Source organism: Bufo bufo, chromosome 3, assembly GCF_905171765.1.
Source record: "Bufo bufo chromosome 3, aBufBuf1.1, whole genome shotgun sequence".
Lineage (NCBI taxonomy): Eukaryota > Metazoa > Chordata > Amphibia > Anura > Bufonidae > Bufo > Bufo bufo.
Genome location: NC_053391.1, coordinates 377,594,992 through 377,615,919, shown reverse-complemented (window position 1 = coordinate 377,615,919; position 20,928 = coordinate 377,594,992).

Genomic DNA, 20,928 nt, shown 5'->3' with positions numbered 1-20,928 from the left:
GATCACTCTTCATAACATTCTGGAGTATATGCAAATTGCAACTTTTCCAATTTCCAATATTTATGTAATTCTCAAAACTTTTGGCCACGACTGTATATTACGAAAGATTTTTTTGCTTGGAGCAGTGCGTCGGCAAAACTTGAAGAGGAGAAGAGCATGTCAGTGAAGACTGCAGTCCAGTGAGAAAGATCCCAACATGGGTGAGTATGACTGGCCAGTGCTGTGGACCCGAGTGTCTCCTTCTCAGCCTCTACATCTTAGTAAAATTAGAGGAGGAGATGGATGGACTTCCATGGCATCCGGCACTGGCCGCTAAGCTATACCGAGTGGGACTTGGAATGTGCAGGGTGTTGGAGGAGGGCAGCAGCAGACTACTAGGAGAATCTCCTTAACCTCTTGCCGCAACTGTAACGCCGAAAGGCGTCATCGCGGCGGCTCCCCCAGGCTACGCTAACGCCGATTGGCGTCATCTCGCGTGAGCCGAGATTTCCTGTGAACGCGCACACACAGGCGCGCGCGTTCACAGGATCGGAAGGTAAGAGAGTGGATCTCCAGCCTGCCAGCGGCGATCGTTCGCTGGCAGGCTGGAGATGTGATTTTTTTAACCCCTAACAGGTATATTAGACGCTGTTTTGATAACAGCGTCTAATATACCTGCTACCTGGTCCTCTGGTGGTCCCCTTTGTTTGGATCGACCACCAGAGGACACAGGTAGCTCAGTAATATGTTGCACCAAGCACCACTACACTACACCCCCCCCCTGTCACTTATTAACCCCTTATTCACCCTTGATCACCCCTGATCACCCCATATAGACTCCCTGATCACCCCCCTGTCAATGATTACCCCCCTGTCATTGATCACCCCCCCTGTAAAGCTCCATTCAGACGTCCGCATGATTTTTACGGATCCACTGATAGATGGATCGGATCCGCAAAACGCATACGGACGTCTGAATGGAGCCTTACAGGGGCGTGATCAATGACTGTGGTGATCACCCCATATAGACTCCCTGATCACCCCCCTGTCATTGATTACCCCCCCTGTCTTTGATCACCCCCCTGTCAAGCTCCATTCAGACGTCCGCATGATTTTTACGGATCCACTGATACATGGATCGGATCCGCAAAACGCATACGGACGTCTGAATGGAGCCTTACAGGGGCGTGATCAATGACTGTGGTGATCACCCCATATAGACTCCCTGATCACCCCCCCTGTCATTGATAACCCCCTGTAAAGCTCCATTCAGACGTCCGCATGATTTTTTACGGATCCACTGATAGATGGATCGGATCCGCAAAACGCATACGGACGTCTGAATGGAGCCTTACAGGGGCGTGATCAATGACTGTGGTGATCACCCCATATAGACTCCCTGATCACCCCCCCTGTCATTGATTACCCCCCTGTCATTGATCACCCCCCTGTAAAGCTCCATTCAGACGTCCGCATAATTTTTACGGATCCACTGATAGATGGATCGGATCCGCAAAACACATACAGGCGTCTCCCTGGAGACTTCCAGGGGGGTGATCACCCCATATAGACTCCCTGATCACCCCCCTGTCATTGATCACCCCCCCTGTCATTGATCACCCCCCCTGTCAGGCTGCATTCAGATGTCCGTATGATTTTTACGGATCCACGGATACATGGATCGGATCCGCAAAACACATACGGACATCTGAATGGAGCCTTATAGGGGGGTGATCAATGACAGGGGGGTGATCAATGACAGGGGGGTGATCACCCCATATAGACTCCCTGATCACCCCCCTGTCATTGATCACCCCCCTGTCATTGATCACCCCTCTGTAAGGCTCCATTCAGACATTTTTTTGGCCCAAGTTAGCGGAAATTATTATTTTTTTCTTACAAAGTCTCATATTCCACTAACTTGTGTCAAAAAATTAAATCTCACATGAACTCACCATACCCCCTCACGGAATCCAAATGCGTAAAAATTTTTAGACATTTATATTCCAGACTTCTTCTCACGCTTTAGGGCCCCTAGAATGTCAGGGCAGTATAAATACCCCACATGTGACCCCATTTCGGAAAGAAGACACCCCCAGGTATTCCGTGAGGGGCATATTGAGTCCATGAAAGATTGAAATTTTTGTCCCAAGTTAGCGGAAAGGGAGACTTTGTGAGAAAAAAATAAATAAAATCCATTTCCGCTAACTTGTGCCAAAAAAAAAAAATTCTATGAACTCGCCATGCCCCTCATTGAATACCTTGGGGAGTCTTCTTTCCAAAATGGGGTCACATGTGGGGTATTTATACTGCCCTGGCATTTTAGGGGCCCTAAAGCGTGAGAAGAAGTCTGGGATCCAAATGTCTAAAAATGCCCTCATAAAAGGAATGTGGGCCCCTTTGCGCATCTAGGCTGCAAGGAGAAGTTGGGCAATGTGTTTTGGGGTATCATTTTACATATACCCATGCTGGGTGAGATAAATATCTTGGTCAAATGCCAACTTTGTATAAAAAAAATGGGAAAAGTTGTCTTTTGCCGAGATATTTCTCTCACCCAGCATGAGTATATGTAAAAAGACACCCCAAAACACATTGCCCAACTTCTCCTGAAGACGGCGATACCACATGTGTGACACTTTTTTGCAGCCTAGGTGGGCAAAGGGGCCCACATTCCAAAGAGCACCTTTAGGATTTCACAGGTCATTTACCTACTTACCACACATTAGGGCCCCTGGAAAATGCCAGGGCAGTATAACTACCCCACATGTGACCCCATTTTGGAAAGAAGACACCCCAAGGTATTCCGTGAGGGGCATGGCGAGTTCCTAGAATTTTATATTTTTTGTCACAAGTTAGCGGAAAATGATGATTTTTTTTTTTTTTTTTCCCTTACAAAGTCTCATATTCCACTAACTTGTGACAAAAAATAAAAACTTCCATGAACTCACTATGCCCATCACGAAATACCTGGGGGTGTCTTCTTTCCAAAATGGTGTCACTTGTGGGGTAGTTATACTGCCCTGGCATTCTAGGGGCCCAAATGTGTGGTAAGGAGTTTGAAATCAAAATGTGTAAAAAATGACCGGTGAAATCCGAAAGGTGCTCTTTGGAATGTGGGCCCCTTTGCCCACCTAGGCTGCAAAAAAGTGTCACATATGTGGTATCTCCGTACTCAGGAGAAGTTGGGGAATGTGTTTTGGGGTGTCATTTTACATATACCCATGCTGGGTGAGAGAAATATCTTGGCAAAAGACAACTTTTCCCATTTTTCTATACAAAGTTGGCATTTGACCAAGATATTTATCTCACCCAGCATGGGTATATGTAAAATGACACCCCAAAACACATTCCCCAACTTCTCCTGAGTACAACGATACCACATGTGTGGCACCTTTTTGCAGCCTAGGTGGGCAAAGGGGCCCACATTCCAAAGAGCACCTTTCGGATTTCACCGGTCATTTTTTACACATTTTGATTTCAAACTCCTTACCACACATTTGGGCCCCTAGAATGCCAGGGCAGTATAACTACCCCACAAGTGACCCCATTTTGGAAAGAAGACACCCCAAGGTATTCGCTGATGGGCATAGTGAGTTCATAGAAGTTTTTATTTTTTGTCACAAGTTAGTGGAATATGAGACTGTGTAAGAAAAAAAAATAAAATAAAAATAATCATCATTTTCCACTAACTTGTGACAAAAAATAAAAAGTTCTATGAACTCACTATGCCCATCAGCGAATACCTTAGGGTGTCTACTTTCCGAAATGGGGTCATTTGTGGGGTGTTTGTACTGTCTGGCCATTGTAGAACCTCAGGAAACATGACAGGTGCTCAGAAAGTCAGAGCTGCTTCAAAAAGCGGAAATTCACATTTTTGTACCATAGTTTGTAAACGCTATAACTTTTACCCAAACCATTTTTTTTTTACCCAAACATTTTTTTTTTATCAAAGACATGTAGAACAATAAATTTAGAGAAAAATTTATATATGGATGTCGTTTTTTTTGCAAAATTTTGCAACTGAAAGTGAAAAATTTCATTTTTTTGCAAAAAAAATCGTTAAATTTCGATTAATAACAAAAAAAGTAAAAATGTCAGCAGCAATGAAATACCACCAAATGAAATCTCTATTAGTGAGAAGAAAAGGAGGTAAAATTCATTTGGGTGGTAAGTTGCATGACCGAGCAATAAACCGCTAAAGTTGTGGAGTGCCGATTTGTAAAAAAGGGCCTGGTCTTTAGGGGGGTATAAACCTGTGGTCCTTAAGTGGTTAAAGGCTTTGTCTGGTTTTTTTTCTATTAATTACCTATTCAGATCAGTGGGGGGAGGGGGCCACTCCCGACACCCCCACCGATCAGCTGTTTGAAGAGAAGGCAGCACTCATACAAGCGCTGCCTTCTCCTCATTGTTAACCTGCTTACCGACTGCAGTGAAGAGCAGTGTAATTGCAACTATGGCATCCCCATTCACTTCTTTGGAACATTACCCTACTACTCACTTGGATAGGAAGGAGCTGTCCCATTGAAGTTAATGCAATTGCGAGTGCAAGCAGGCAAACAATGAGGAGAAGGCAGTGCTTGTATGAGCACTGCTTTCTCTTCAAACAGCTGATCGGCGGGGGGGGGGGGGGGGGCTGGTGTCAGACCCACGTTGATCCGATATTGATGACCTATCTTGAGAAAGAAAAAAAGCTGAAAACCCCTTTAAGGAAATGATCTGCTTTTGTAAAACTGATAACCGATCCGGATAGGACATCAACATTAGAGCTAAAGCACACAAGAGAATTTTCCCCCCATGTCCATTCGTTTTTTTTAGGCCTGTATGTTTGTTTACACAGTAGAAAGGGAGTTGCGAAGTGCGGGGGGAGGGGGGAGACTTATACAAAAATGTGCTGTGGGGCCCAGTCACTTCTAGCTACGCCCCTGATCAGGCTCTTTATATTTCAATCTTTCTATTGTTTTTTTGTTTCAGTAACAAAAAAACAAACACATTATCAGTGGACGCAGCCACAGCATTACATCATAGTACATTTTATGCCACGAGAACGCTCCCGTGTATTTTACAATCAGAGCGAACGTTAGTTATCACAAATGTCAATTAACCCAGAGTCATGTGCCACGGCATCAAAACACTGCACACAACCTGGCAGGCCACATTTTCCTAGTATATTCAAATGTCTCTTCAAATGTCCACAAAATAAACATAAAGATGGTAACAACAAAAGAATACAATAAAACCAGCTCTCTCAGTATCTGTGTGCATTTCATTTTAGTGATATCAATATGCATCCGTTTATGGGCTTCAAGTTTGGTAACCAGAGTGTTTCAACCATAGCTCCCACACACTCTCCACTTTTCTCCTGTTAATCAATTTGTCTGGTAACCTGTCCTTGTATTGACATGTCAGATTTAGGGTTCTGTACACTTCTTCTATTTTTGGAAAACTCAGCTCTTTCAAGTGGCGGGTGATCACCAGTTTGGCACTTAATACTATATGGCCAATAAGTGTTCTTATTGAGGGTGCAAATTGGTGAATGTTTATAAATAATAATGTCAGCGCTGGAGATGGTCGAATTTCCTTGGTACAAATATCCGATATTATTGTGAATATGTCCTGCCAATATGAGTAACTTCGGACAACTCCATAACAGGTACCTGTTTGCCCGCAATGTCTCCAGCAACAAGCTGATGTACCCGGATATATTTTTACTTAATATTTTAGGGGTGAAGTACCAATGAAGGAGTGTCTTCACCCCTGCCTCATAATGTGTAGTACATTTAAATGTGGTAGAGAGGAAGGCCAAAGCTTTACCCCACTCTTCTGTAAATTTCTGGTGTAGGTCAGCTTCCCATGCTAGGAAAAGAGGTGAAATATATTTTTATCCCCTAGGATATTGTAGATTAATTTAGTATTATTAGTGGAGGGTATATAGGTTTTCCAAAACCTGTGAATTATATCTAAATTAAGCTTGGGTGGGGAAAGAAGGGTCTGGTTCAGGAAATGTCGTATTATCAAATAGTTATAAAATTCCTTGTTTGGGATCAGGAAAGCTGTTCGGATCGTTTCGAAAGACTTCACTGAATTCCCCTCCATCAATTGTGATACATCCCTCATCCCTGCCCTATACAATGTAGACAAATCCGCATCTCCAATATTCCTCTCCAGCACTGAAATATTCATGAGCTGTTTCGGAGGTATTGTAGCTTTCCCATGTGAGGAGTGTATGTTAGTCTAAAGAGCTATGGCGTGTTGTGTCGTGTACAGGGTTGCAGTCGGGATCTCTTTTCTCCAAATGGAGCTGGTCAGATCTCTCAAAGAGCCTCTGCCCACCATAAAACTCTCCATATGCACCCAAGGTTTCTGATTCTCCTCCATCCACCACTCTTTCAGAAATGATAACCCTATTGCTCTATAGTAGTCCTTAATTGATGATAGGCCTATGCTTCCCACACTTTTCCTCCCAATCAATATGGAGTTTGCTATCCTGGGTGTTTTTTTATTCCAAATATATCTATTTAGGAGGGTTTGGGATTTAAACATTTTTTATTCGGAACATGGATAGGCAGGGTGCGGAAAGTATATATCAGTTTGGGGAGGGTCATCATTTGAAAGGACAACACCCTGTCCACGACATCTCTTTCAAAGCAAACCCATTGAGATCCTTTTCTATGGTGTTTAATAATGGTAAGTAATTTTTTTTGTATAGAAGTGAGCTTGGGGTCGTAAGATGTATTCCCAGATACGTAATAGTTGATTCCTGCCAATCTAACTGATATTTGGATTTGAGAGTTTGTAGCTCACCTACACTTATCTGTATTGGCAAGACTTGAGATTTGGTTTCATTAATTTTAAAATAAGATAATGTACCAAGGTGCGAAATGAGTTCCATAACTTTTTGCAAAGATTGTCCCGGGTTTGTCAGGGTGAGTATGATGTCGTCTGCATATAGAGCGATCTTATACATGTGCTAGCCGATATTTATTCCTTCTATTGTTACTGTGTTCCTGATGCGCTGCGCTATAGGCTCTAGGGGGCGAGAATGAATATTAATGGTGATAAAGGACATCCCTGACGTGACCAATTTGTTATGTTAAATCTGTGGGATAAGACCCCATTTGTATATACTTGAGCAGATGGGTTAGCATATAGACTAGATATGGCATTTTTAATTTGGCCTTGGATTCCAATTTTGTCCAACACCGAGAAGGCGAATGACGATCGTAGCCTATCAAAAGCCTTCTCTGCATCCAAGGTTATGGCAAGAAGTGGAATTTTCTTCATTTCTGCATAATTAAAGGTATTTAACGTCTTCTAGTGTTATCGGCAGCTTGGCGGCCTTTAACAAAGCCTGTTTGATCTATGTTAATTAGTGACAGCAAAAAGGGGGCCAAACGATTTGCAATCAATTTAGAGAATATTTTTATATCCGTATTCAGCAGCGATATGGGCCGAAAATTTTTTGGGACGTTATCCGGTTTGCCTGGTTTAGGTAGTGTAATTATAAGTGCTGTTTGCATCTCTATTGGAAAGGGAATTCCTGTGGCCGCTCTTTGGTATATAGAGGACAGGTGGGGAAGAAGTGGTTTAGAGAATTGTTTGTAGTATTCTCCTGACAGACCATCTGGGCCTAGGGACCTTCCTGCCGGTAGGGATTTGATCACTTTCTCAATCTCCTCTTCCGTGATGGGTTCATTGACTTCTGTTAACTACGTGTCGGAGAGAGAAGGAAGGTTTGCATTTGTTAAGAAGTCGTAAACTAATGGGGAGTATGAGTCCAGTAGTGGAATTTGGTTTTTTAAGTTGTATAGTTGTTCATAATATGACCTGAATTGATCCACTATGTCTCTAGGATCTGTAAGTTTCCCTTGGGTTTGGGGGTGTAATATATGTGAGATTTGGGATTTGATTTTTGTTGATTTTAACTTTGAAGCTAGAAGTTTGCCAGCCTTATTTCCCTGTACATAATATCTAGCTTTTGTGCAAGATAGGGCTCTCATAGTTAAATGAGAAAAGATTACACAATTTTTCTCTCTCTGATACTATTTCAGCTGTTCGTTCCTTTGTTGGTTGCTGCTTGTTAATCTGTTCTAGGGAAGCTAGTTTGGTTATGATATCTTCTATGTTTTTCTCTTTAGCTTTTTTCTCCTGATGGCCTATTTTAATCATTAGTCCCCTAATATGCTTTATGTGCTTGCCAAACAATTTATGGGTCTGCGACAGAGCCTGTATTGAGTCTAAAGTATTCTACTATGGCTTATTTTAGTTCTTGGGAGTATTTTTTGTGGCTCATTATAAAAGTGTTATTCCTCCACATTGGTACCCTTTGTGTCTGAGATTGTTCTTTTATAGATAGGGTTATTGGGGCGTGGTCCGACCATTTTATGAGGCCTATTGTGGTGGATAGCGATTGAAACAAAGTGTTACGGTCTACCAAAAATAGGTCCAATCGCAAGTAAGACGCATGTGAAGGGGAGAAATAAGTATAAAATAAAATACGTTTTCCTTGAGTTTTCCCCTTAGTTACGGCTGTTTTGAATCCTACATTATGAGGATCTTCTCAAGATGGCTCCTCTGCCAGTTCTTGGAGGCCAAAACTGCATTCCCTCAGGTCACATACAAGCTTGCTGTAGCCAGCAGCTTCCTGCCAGCCAATCAGATTGGATTACTGAGAGACACGCCTCCTCACTCTGAAGCCTAATGTAGGCATGCAGTGTGAAGGACCGCCCCTCTGTCTTCCTAGCCGGAGACAGACAAGCCCTAGCAACAGTCTTTTAAGGGAGCAGTGAAAAGGGACAGGAGACATTAATGAAAGCTGTTATTATAAGGTAATTACAGATCTTTTGACAATCATTGACAGACTAACTCAGGTATACATGCCTAGCTCTAATAAACTAGCAAATAAAATAAAAAATGACAGTTATCCTTTAACATTAAGTGACATAAATATAATCTCCATTTAACCCACGGATATAATATTGTTATTGTAACACCCACAGGAGAGCTGTAATAAAAAATGAACTGATAAATCAACACCATTGTAAACAGGTAACTAGTAAAAGGAAACTCCATGCGACTTATTGCCGCCTACGGCAACTTGGGGGTGAAGTTCCATATAGTTACCAGAGATTCCAACAGCTCAACGTGCTCCGGCATATTGGTAGTTGAGTAAGAGTCATCTTTTGTGGGTTCTGCTTTGGGATACAGTATTGCATTTTTTGTGCAGCAGTGGTTGGGTGAGGTTTCTCTTTTCCTTCTGTGGTTCTATATGGATTTTCCATTCATGAAGGAGTTGTTTCCCTTCTTCAAAGGACTTCACCACGTTTAGTGCCCCTTCTGCGGATATAAGTAGCTTCAGCGGGTAGCCCCACCTATATGCGATATTATGGCTTCGCAGTGCTGCTGTTATGGGGATAAAAGATCTTCTTTGGCGGAGTGTGACCACAGATAAATCAGTGAATAACTTAACCGATTGAAAGGGGAGGTAGATTTTTGCATTTGCGCGCGGCTGCCATCAGGGCCTCTTTAGTATAGAAAAAATGGATTCTGGCCAGTGTGTCACGGGGAACATCCTTATCTAGAAATTGTGGTTTTGGCACTCTGTGTGCTCTGTCAATTATCAAATCTTGAGATGTAATGTCCAGTAGGAGCACCGAAAATAACTTGTGGAGATAAGGTTAAAGCTCGTTGGTTGACACTGTTTCAGATATGCCTCGGAACTTTATGTTGTTGCGGCGGGAAAGATCTTTCATGTCCGCTATTTTGGCCTTTAGCGCTTCCACTTCGTCCTCCATATCATTATGTGCATCAATGATGTTATTCTGAGAAGTGACATAATCTCTTATTTTGCTTTCTATATGCTGTACCCTATTCTTCTAGGTTTTGAATAGATGTTGAAAGAGAGACTAGTAGTTGCGTCATATATGCCTGGAGGGAAGTTTTCAGAGCCACAAGCATGTGTTTAAGGGTAGCCTCTGATGCTACTTTAGCTGTGGTAGGAAAGTCCATAATCGATTCAGCCCTCTGTGCTGCAGGTAAAGGGTTATCTGTGTTTGCACCAACCTATTTCATGTCTTGTGCTTCTGGATTCGGTCTCTGTTTCTGTGAGCTGCACATAGGTAGAACGCGGTTCCTTCTTGCATGTCCGCCATCTTGACTTTTCTTGTCTCCCTCGTGTAGCGCTTTAATATCCTCCGGTGTCCAGGATAGGGAGGGTTCAGAGAGGTTTAGTGAGAGCCGTGGTTCCAGGTCTGAGACTGGGGATCCCGAGCGGGGTGTATGCGCAGCTGGGGAGCTAGCTTTGTTGCGTGGCTGGACTGGTAGCGTGATCCTGCGCATCGGCGCCATTTTTCCCCGGTCTTTGTAAAAATAGTATTCCAGGTTATTCGCGATCCTGGGGAGTACCCTGTTTGTTTTCCCCATCTTCTGTGGGTATGTCCCTGCTATTTTATACAGTTTGTGCTTAGGTAGAGCGAGATTTAGCTGTGTTTTGCCGCTATATGCCAGGAGCTCCTCAGTTAAGCAGCGATCTCCTCCGGCAGCCTAGCCACGCCCCCTCCGTTATCAGGCTCTTTAGCAAACACTAGGACCTTGACATTGAGGCATCTGGGAAAAGGGTTGAACCACTTAAATACCTGCAGGAGAGCCAGGGTTGGTCAGCGAGGTCATCTGACCTAACCCAGCCCGCCCAGGGAGTGATGCGTGACGCCCCTAGAGCAGGGTAACATGACACCAGCCGAACTCAGGCTGTGTCCAGGGCTGAATAGAAGCTGTGGAACGGAATCCTCAGAAGCAATATGACTTATACAGAGTATCCCGGACTGCAGCGGTAATCGGGGGAACAGCGGCGCACCACAGCCACTGTTACATTCTGTCAGATTTCTCATTTTCAAAATGTTCTTGTTAGTCGACATCACTTCTGCAAGTTGTATTAGTGTGCCAATGCTACAGGATTTGACTTGCAAGGATACTTAACTCCGAGATCTAGGGGATTGTCTAATTGCCTAAACATTCATGAAGTAAGAACATTACCATGTTTTTGTTTTCAGATCCACAAAAAAAGGAACAGAAAGTATGGCACAGATACCTTCAGAAAATCTGAGGCCTTCTTTCTTTGACATCAATGGCCCAATAAGAGCCAGAGAGTAAATGAGGCCACTATCTTGGGGGATCAGAACTAACTGGGGACGCCAAACAATGGTGCCCCCATCTAACCTCAGAGGTGATTGGTGCTGTCCATATCTGCACTAATCACCCCAATTGGAGACCACCTGCAGCTCCTTCACTGGTTTTTACTGTGAGGAAGCTGCGATTGGCTGATCTGCATTGACAGCTGCCATCTTAGCCCAGTCACCATACGATTAAGCAAGGTGCCTGGTTTAGTAGCGCTGTACATGTATGCTGCATTGCACAAACATTTTGTTCTCTACACTGTACATGAACAACGCTCATTCTTAAGAGGTTGATAACTCCTGCAATCTAGGTAGACAGCCAGAGACCAGCTCTGAACCCGAACAACCCTCTTAACTTGATATATAGAGATAGACCCACTGTTAATAAATCGTGGGTCTTAACCAATATAATTGTATCATAAGTGCCCCAGATACCACAGATGCTGTTACAAATCATACAGTGCTATTTATTGACCACAAAACAACACAGACATACGGCAGTGTGCTCAAAAAATGATGTGCAATATGAAAATGAGAAGTCAGGAGGGTCCCAAAGTAACCTCCAGCAAGAGGTGATAAATACTGTATTATGGTGGGATCAGAAGTTCGGGAAAAAATACTTAGCACGACTTAGGTGCAAAAAGAGAGTTTACTAAACTATGACAAAAGATATATAGAGCTGGTTTCCCAATAGTGAAAAGAAAAAAAAAAGTGAAGTTAAATGTCCCCCAGAGGTCTTGTATGACCTTATGGGGGACGCAAAGTGTAAAATAAAAAAAATTAAAAATAGTGTTTTATTTTTAAAAAGTTTCATGTGTCAAAAAACGAATTCCCCAATTAAGTAATTAAATTTTTTTTTTAAATAGAATAAAATGGACATATTTGAGATTGCCGCGTCCGTGACGGCCGGCTCTATAAGTATATCACATGATCCACCTCGTCCGATAAAACCCATAAATAAAAAAATTCGAGACATTTTTGTCACCTTACATCACAAAAAGTGCAACACTAAGTGATCAAAATAGCATATGTCCCACAAAATGGTACCAATAAAATAGTCACCTCATCCCGCAAAAAAATTAGCCCCTACATAATAAAATGGCTCAAAAAATAAATAAAATATATAGCTCTCAGAAGATGGAGACATTAAAACATCATTTTTTTTGTTTTAAAAATATTATTGTGTTCAAGTGAAATAAAAAAAAAAAAGTAGACATATTAGATATCGCCACGTCTGTAACAACCAGCTCTATAAAAACATCACAGGACCTTATCTCTCAGGTGAACACCGGAAATAAAATAAAAACAGTGCCAAAAAGGCAATTTTTGGTCAACTAACATCACATAAAGTGCAACACCAAGCGATCAAAAAGGCATATGCCACCCAAAATAGTACCAATCAAACTGTCACCTTATCCCGCAAAAAATGAGACTCCCTAAGACAATCGGTCAAAAAAGCTATGGCTCTCAGAATATGGAAACACTAAAAAAATCATTTGTTTCAAAAATGCTATTATTGTGTAAAACTTAAATAAATAAGAAAAAGTATACATATAAGGTATTGCCACGTCCGTAACTATCTGCTCTATAAAAATGTCACACGATCTAACCCCTCAGTTGAACATCGTAAAAAAGTAAAAATAGAAAGGGTATCAAAAAAGCTACCGTATTTCTTGACACCTTACATCACAAAGAGTGTAATACCAAGCAATCAAAAAGTCATATACACCATAAAATAGTACCAATCAAACCGTCATCTCATACCAAAAAAAAAATTAGGCCCTACATAAGACCCAAAAAATAAAAAATAAATATGGCTCTCAGACTATGGAGACACTAAAAAAATTCTTTTTTTCAAAAATGCTTTATTATGTAAAACTGAAACAAACAACCAAAAAAGTAGTCACATCCGTGACAACCTGCTAACCTGTCAGATTAACATTGTTAATAACAAAAAATAAAAACGGTGCCAAAACAGCTATTTTTTGTTACCTTGCCTCATAAAAAGTGTAATATAGAGCAACCAAAAATCATATGTACCCTAAAATAGTACCAACAAAACTGCCACATTATCCCGTAGTTTCCAAAATGGGGTCATTTTTTGGGAGTTTCTACTCTAGGGGTGTATGAGGAGGTCTTCAAATGTGACATGGCAAGTTAAAATTATTCCAGTGAAATCTGGCCTCCAAAAACCATATGGCCTCCTTTCCTTCTGCGCCCTGCCCTGTGCCCGTACAGCAGTTTACGACCACATATGGGGTGTTTCTGTAAACTACAGAATCAGGGCAATAAATATTGAGTTTTGTTTCGCTGTTAACCCTTGCTTTGTCACTGGAAAAAAAGGATTAAAATGGAAAAATCTGCCAAAAAAGTTAAATTCTGAAATTTCATCTAAATTTTCCATTAATTCTTGTGGAACACCTAAAGGGTTACCAAAGTTTGTAAAATCAGTTTTAAAAACCTTCGGGGGTGTATTTTCCAAAATGGGGTTGCTTTTTTGGAGTTTCTACTCTAGGGGTGCATCAGGGGGGCTTCAAATGTGACATGGCAACTTAAAATTATCCCAGTGAAATCTGCCTTCCAAAAACCATATGGCGTTCCTTTCCTTCTGCGCCCTGCCGTGTGACCTTACAGCAGTTTACAAACACATATGGGGTGTTTCTGTAAACTACAAAATCAGGGCAATAAATATTAAGTTATGCTTGGCTGTTAACCCTTGCTTTGTTACTGGAAAAAATGGATTAAAATGGAAAATCTGCCCAACAAGTGAAATTCTGAAATCTCATCTACATTTTCCTTTAATACTTGTGGAACACCTAAAGGGTTCCGAAAGTTTGTAAAATCAGTTTTGAATACCTTGAGGGTGTAGTTTCTAAAATGGGGCCATTTATGGGTGGTTTCTATTATGTAAGCCTCAGAAAGTGACTTTAGACCTGAACTGCTACTTAAAAAGTGGGTTTGGGAAATGTATTTAAAAATTTTAAGATTTGCTTCTAAACTTCTAAGCCTTTTAACGTCCCCAAAAAATAAAATGTAATTTACAAAATGATCCAAACATGAAGTAGACATATGGGAAATGTAAAGTAATAACTATTTTAGGAGCTATCACTCCTATCTGTTTTAAAAGCAGAGAAATTGAAATTTTAAAAATTGCTAATTTTTCAAAATTTTTGGTAAATTTGGTATTTTTTTATAAATAAAAATGAAATATTTTGACTCACATTTACCACTGTCATGAAGTACAATATGTAAAAAGGAATCAATCTCAGAATGGCCTGGATAAGTAAAAGCGTTTTAAAGTTATCACCACATAAAGTAACACATGTCAGATTTGCAAAAAATGGTCTGGTCCTTAAGGTGAAAAATGGCCCGGGTCCTGAAGGGGTTAAAGGGGTTGTCCAGGTCTCAAATATTGATGAATAGTATTGAGCGAACTTGTGTTTTCAAGTTCAGCATACAAGGTTTGTGTTATCTAAGGCCTCTTTCACACGGGCGTCGCGTGTGAGGGCCAGACAAGAGTGCAAAGCGTTTTAACGCGTTTTGCACGCGCGTGAGAAAAATCTGCATGTTTGGTACCCAGACCCGAACCCGGACTTCTTCACAGTAGTTTGGGATCGGTGTTCTTTAGATTTTAGTATTTTCCCTTATAACATGGTTATAAGGGAAAATAATAGCATTCTTAATACAGAATGCTTAGTAAAATGTCCATTGAGGGGTTACAAATAATAAACAAATTTAACTCACCCCATCCACTTGATCGCATAGCAGATCTCCTCTTCTTTCTACTTTCTTCAGGTCCTGGCTAAAGGACCTTTGATGACGTCACTGCGCTCATCACATGGTCTATCACATGGTCCATTGCCATAGTGATGCACCATGTGATGAGCGCAGTGACATCAAAGGTCCTTTAGCCAGGACCTGAAGAAAGTAGAAAGAAGAGGAGATCTGCTATGCGATCAAGTGGATGGGGTGAGTTAAAATTGTTTATTATTTTTAACCCCTCAATCTCACAGATGATGTTGCAGATAGCTGGAAGTTATGGATAAACATCCGACTGGCTTGATCCCAAACTAAGGAGCATAAAGGTGACCCCTATAAAACCCTAAGAGCTCACCCTGACTGCTATGCCCATGCAAAGGTCTTTATGGTAGACGATTGCATGCCCCCGTACCTTATACTATGTGACACCTGAAAACCCTATAATAGTGAGGGGACACAACCACCGGCTCCCTGCACTTAATACAGACGGAGTCAGGGTCACCTACAATCAAGCCAGCAAGGAAACACAAATAAAGGAAACAGACTTATCTGAAGAATCAGGAGAAGCAGCATCCAGCAGTGAACAACTCATCCAGGAAGAAGTATAAACCGCAAAGTGAGGCAGTATGGGAGGGAATATAAAGGGAGGCAATTAGTGTAAATAGGTGACAGCTGGGAGAAGGAAAACAGATGACAAAGTGAAACCAAAACAAAGAACATCATGCAAGAGGTACAGAAGAACGTCTGCCAGACCTTCTCAGAGAGCTGGCGGTGACAGTACCCCTCCCTCTACGGGTGGACTCCGGACACTCAGAGCCCACCTTCTCAGGATGAGACCTATGGAAAGCCCTGATAAGACGAGTGGCCTTAATGTCCGCCACTGGGACCCACATCCTCTCCTCAGGACCATAACCCTCCCAATGAACGAGGTACTGGAGAGAACCGCGGATAATGCGAGAATCCACAATCCTAGAGACCTGAAATTCAAGATTACCATCAACAACAATCGGAGGAGGAGGCAAAGAGGAGGGTACAGTGGGTTGGACATAATGTTTTTCACAGGTCCCTATTAAAACCTTATGGATCTTCCAAGTCTGAGGAAGATCAAGACGGAAGGCAACGGGATTGATGACGGACAAGATCTTGTAAGGCCCAATAAACTTAGGACCCAACTTCCAGGAGGGAACCTTCAGTTTGATATTCTTTGTAGACAACCACACCAGATCACCCACATTCAGGTCCGGACTAGGCACACGTCTCTTATCCGCCACACGCTTATATCTCTCACTCATCCTCTTCAGATTACCCTGAATATTTTGCCAAATAAATGACAAAGACGAGGAAAATCTCTCCTCATCAGGTAAACCAGAAGACCCCTCTCCAGAGAATGTCCCAAACTGCGGATGAAACCCATATGCACCAAAAAATGGTGACTTATCAGAGGACTCCTGGCGACGATTATTTAAAGCAAACTCAGCAAGGGACAAAAAAAAAATACCAATCCTCCTGATTCTCCGCCACAAAACAGCGCAGATATGTCTCCAGATTCTGATTGACGCGTTCGGTCTGACCATTCGACTGCTGGTGAAAAGCAGAAGAGAACGACAACCGAACCCCCAAGCGAGAACAGAAGACCTTCCAGAATCTGGAAACAAATTGCGTGCCCCTATCAGAAACGATGTCTGAAGGAATGCCATGCAATTTAACAATGTGATCAACAAATGCTTGCGCCAGCGTCTTAGCATTAGGTAACCCAGGAAAGGGAATGAAATGCGCCATTTTGCTAAAACGGTCCACTACTACCAGAATCACAGTCTTCCCCGAGGAACGAGGCAGGTCCGTAATGAAGTCCATGGACAGATGCGTCCAAGGACGGGAAGGAATGGGTAACGGGAGGAGAGAACCCGATGGCCGTGAATGAGGGACCTTGGCACGAGCGCAGGTCTCGCAGGCTGCCACAAAACCCTCAACCGTCTTACGAAGAGCCGGCCACCAGAATCTCCGAGCAATGAGATCCACTGTGGCTCTACTCCCCGGGTGCCCAGCAAGGACAGTATCGTGGTGCTCCTTTAAAAACCTTGTGTCGTAGAGCGAGAGGCACAAACAACCTCCCAGGAGGACAAAGATCAGGAGCCTCTGCCTGGGCTGCCTGAACTTCTGCCTCCAAATCAGGATAAAGAGCAGAGACGACCACCCCTTCAGCCAAAATGGGACCCGGGTCTTCAAAGTTCCCCCCTCCCGGAAAACAACGTGACAGGGCATCAGCCTTCACATTTTTAACCCCTGGACGGAACATGACAACTAAATTAAACCTAGAAAAGAATAAAGACCATCTGGCCTATCTCGGGTTCAGACGCTTGTCTGATTCCAAGTAGGCCAGATTCTTATGGTTGGTAAACACGGTAATAGGGTGTCTGGCTCCCTCTAGCCAATGGCGCCATTCCTCAAAAGCTAATTTGATGGCCAACAACTCCCTATCTCCCACATCGTAATTTCTCTCTGCGGAGTAGAGTTTCCTTGAGAAAAAGACACACGGTCGCCATTTGGCAGGAGAGGGACCCTGAGATAAGACCGCACCCACACCCACCTCAGAAGCGTCCACCTCAACAATAAAAGGTAGAGAGACATCAGGTTGTACCAAAATGGGAGTGGAAGCAAAACTCTTTGATACTAGAAAAGGCCTTAAGCGCATCTACCGACCAGGAGGAAAAATCAACCCCCTTTTTAGTCAATCGTAGCGCACAGCTCATAGCCTGGGACTCCCAGGCTATGAGCTGTGCGCTACGATTGGCCAGCGCTGCAGCAAGGGACAACCCTAATACAAAAACTCTGCCCCATACAAAAGAGGGAGCTGCAGACACCGGAGCCTATACCGGGCGAACGGAGCGGCGCCCAGACATACTAGTAAGTGCAGGGGGACCCCTGGGCGCCGCTCTGCCCACTGATATAGTTAGTTTTTAGTTTTTAAACTAGTGAAAGGTCCTCTTTAAAGAACCATCTTTTTTCTTAACAAAAAAAAAAAACAGCGGCAACAGGTGACTTCGAGGGTCGGATGTGTCCCTTTCTCAGGCTCTCAGAGATATAAGTACGCATAGCGACTCTTTCAGGTTGGGAGAGATTGTATAAATGTGATTTTGGCAGCTTGGCGCCTGGGATGAAATTAATAGGGCAATCGTACTCTCGGTGAGGGGGCAGCTCCTGGACACCACTCTTTGAAAACACATCCGAAAATTCAGAGAGAAAAGATGGTACAGTCTTGGTAGAAACCTCTGAAAGAGACGCCGTGAGGTAATTCTCTCTGCAAAAGTCACTCCAACCATTTATTTGCCTTGCTTGCCAATCAATGGTGGGGTTATGTTTAGTGAGCCAGGGTAGCCCCAACACTAGAGGAGTAGGTAATCCGCTTCGGACAAAACATGACATATCCTCAACATGAGCATCACCCACAGTCAAACGGATATTGTGAACTATGCGCTTTTGAGAAAGTGGAGCGGAATCGATAGCAAAAACAGGTATATCTTTTTCCAAAGTGCATACCTGGAAACCATGTGTTATAGCAAATTGATTATCAATGAGATTGACAGCTGCTCCACTATCTACAAAAATCTCACAAACAATGTTCTTGCTATCTACCGCCACCCTGGCAGGTAGGACAAAACGGGAACTACAAGCAAACGGCAAACCTTCAATTTCCGCATCAACCTTGCCAATAGTAGCAAATGGAAAGGTTTTAGAGGTTTTTTTTCTTTTTGTTTCTTTATTACCCTCAGAAAACTCCCTGAATCTCCTAGAGGGGCAAACATTTGCCAAATGATTTATACCCCCACAACAGAAACAAACCCTCCTCTGAGAGCTGAATCCTCTACTATCAGATGCAGGCAAACCCAGATGCATGGCCTCCTGCTCAGAGGGGATTGAGAGAGACTGAGGCCCCTGCGCACTGAATGAGACCGCCCCACTGTCCTTGGACTGAATATGACAGGAAGGAGTGGTCTCTCCACTCTCTCTAAGACGCCTGTCAATACGAACAGCTAGAGATATGGCAGACTCCAACGAGGCAGGTCTCTCATGAAAAGCAAATGCGTCTTTCAATCCCTCCGAAAGACCATGGCAAAATTGACTTCGGAGTGCAGCATCGTTGCAACCAGTATCAGCTGCCCATCTCCGAAATTCAGAACAATATATCTCTCTGCGGACTGTTTACCCTGGCATAAAAGACGCAGTTTAGATTCAGCCAGAGCAATACGATCTGCCCCAGGGCTACAAAAAATTCATCCACCGATCGGAGGGTCTGTGCCCCCACCGGCAGCGAAAATGCCCAAGACTGAGCGTTATCCCTGAGCAGCGAGATGATGATCCCCACCCTCTGCTCCTCATCACCAGAGGAATGGGGAAGTAGGCAAAAATGGAGTTTGCAAGCCTCTCTAAAGCGAACAAATTCTCACTACCCCCGGAGAACGTATCCGGAAGCGAGATCTTAGGTTCGGAACAAACTCCATAAACGCAAGCAGAACCGGTCACCTGAAACTGAGACACAGTTTTACGGAGATCTGCTACCTCCAGTGAAAGACCTTGCATGCGGTCAATCAAGGCTGAAACCGGATCCATGATTAAGACGGTAATGGCGGTTTATAATGTCACGGATGATTTTGCAGATAGCTGGAAGTTATGGATAAACATCCGACTGGCTTGATCCCAAACTAAGGAGCATAAAGGTGACCCCTATAAAACCCTAAGAGCTCACCCTGACTGCTATGCCCATGCAAAGGTCTTTATGGTAGACGATTGCATGCCCCCATACCTTATACTATGTGACACCTGAAAACCCTATAATAGTGAGGGGACACGACCACCGGCTCCCTGCACTTAATACGGACGGAGTCAGTGTCACCTACAATCAAGCCAGCAAGGAAACACAAATAAAGGAAACAGACTTATCTGAAGAATCAGAAGAAGGAGCATCCAGCAGTGAACAACTCATCCAGGAAGAAGTATAAGCCGCAAAGTGAGGCAGTATGGGAGGGAATATAAAGGGAGACAATTAGTGTAAATAGGTGACAGCTGGAAGAAGGAAAAGAGATGACAAAGTGAAACCAAAACAAAGAACATCATGCAAGAGGTACAGAAGAACGTCTGCCAGACCTTCTCAGAGAGTTGGCGGTGACACTCAATGGACATTTTACTAAGCATTCTGTATTAAGAATGCTATTATTTTCCCTTATAACCATGTTATAAGGGAAAATAATAAAGATCGGGTCCCCATCCCGATCGTCTCCTAGCAACCATGCGTGAAAATCGCACCGCATCCGCACTTGCTTGCGGATGCTTGCGATTTTCATGCAGCCCCATTCACTTCTATGGGGCCTGCGTTGCGTGACAAATGCACAATATAGAGCATGCTGCGATTTTTACATAAAGCACGAGTGATGCGTGAAAATCACCCCTCATGTGCACAGCCCCATAGAAATGAATGGGTCTGGATTCAGTGCGAGTGCAATGCGTTCACCTCAAGCATTGCACCCGTGCGGAAAACTCGCCCGTGTGAAAGGGGCCTAAAAATTCTGTTATAAGTTATGGTCTGTGGTAGTGGAATCCATAACGGAATTCTTATTTGACCGGAACCTTATGCGCTGAACTTGAAAACACAAGTTCGCTAATCTCCCTTTATGATAGATCAAATATTTGATTGGTGGGGGATCTGACTCCTGGCAGCCCCTGATGATCAGCATAAGGGCCCATTCACACGTCCGCAATTTCGTTCCGCATTTTGCGGAACGGAATTGTGGACCCATTCATTTCCACTTTACGGACGTGTGAATGGACCCTTATAAGACCTTATGATGATATTAGTTTGGGTGATCAGAGTCATGTTGAACCAGGATTTGCATCCAAAATACAGGCGCAGAATAGCGCCCATACTCCTATGTGCCTTACTGTATTTCCACCAGAAAACCGCCCACCCCACACGTAAAGTTCTCGGTTCACAGGTTGTATTATAGCATATTTATAGTGTTATATTAGG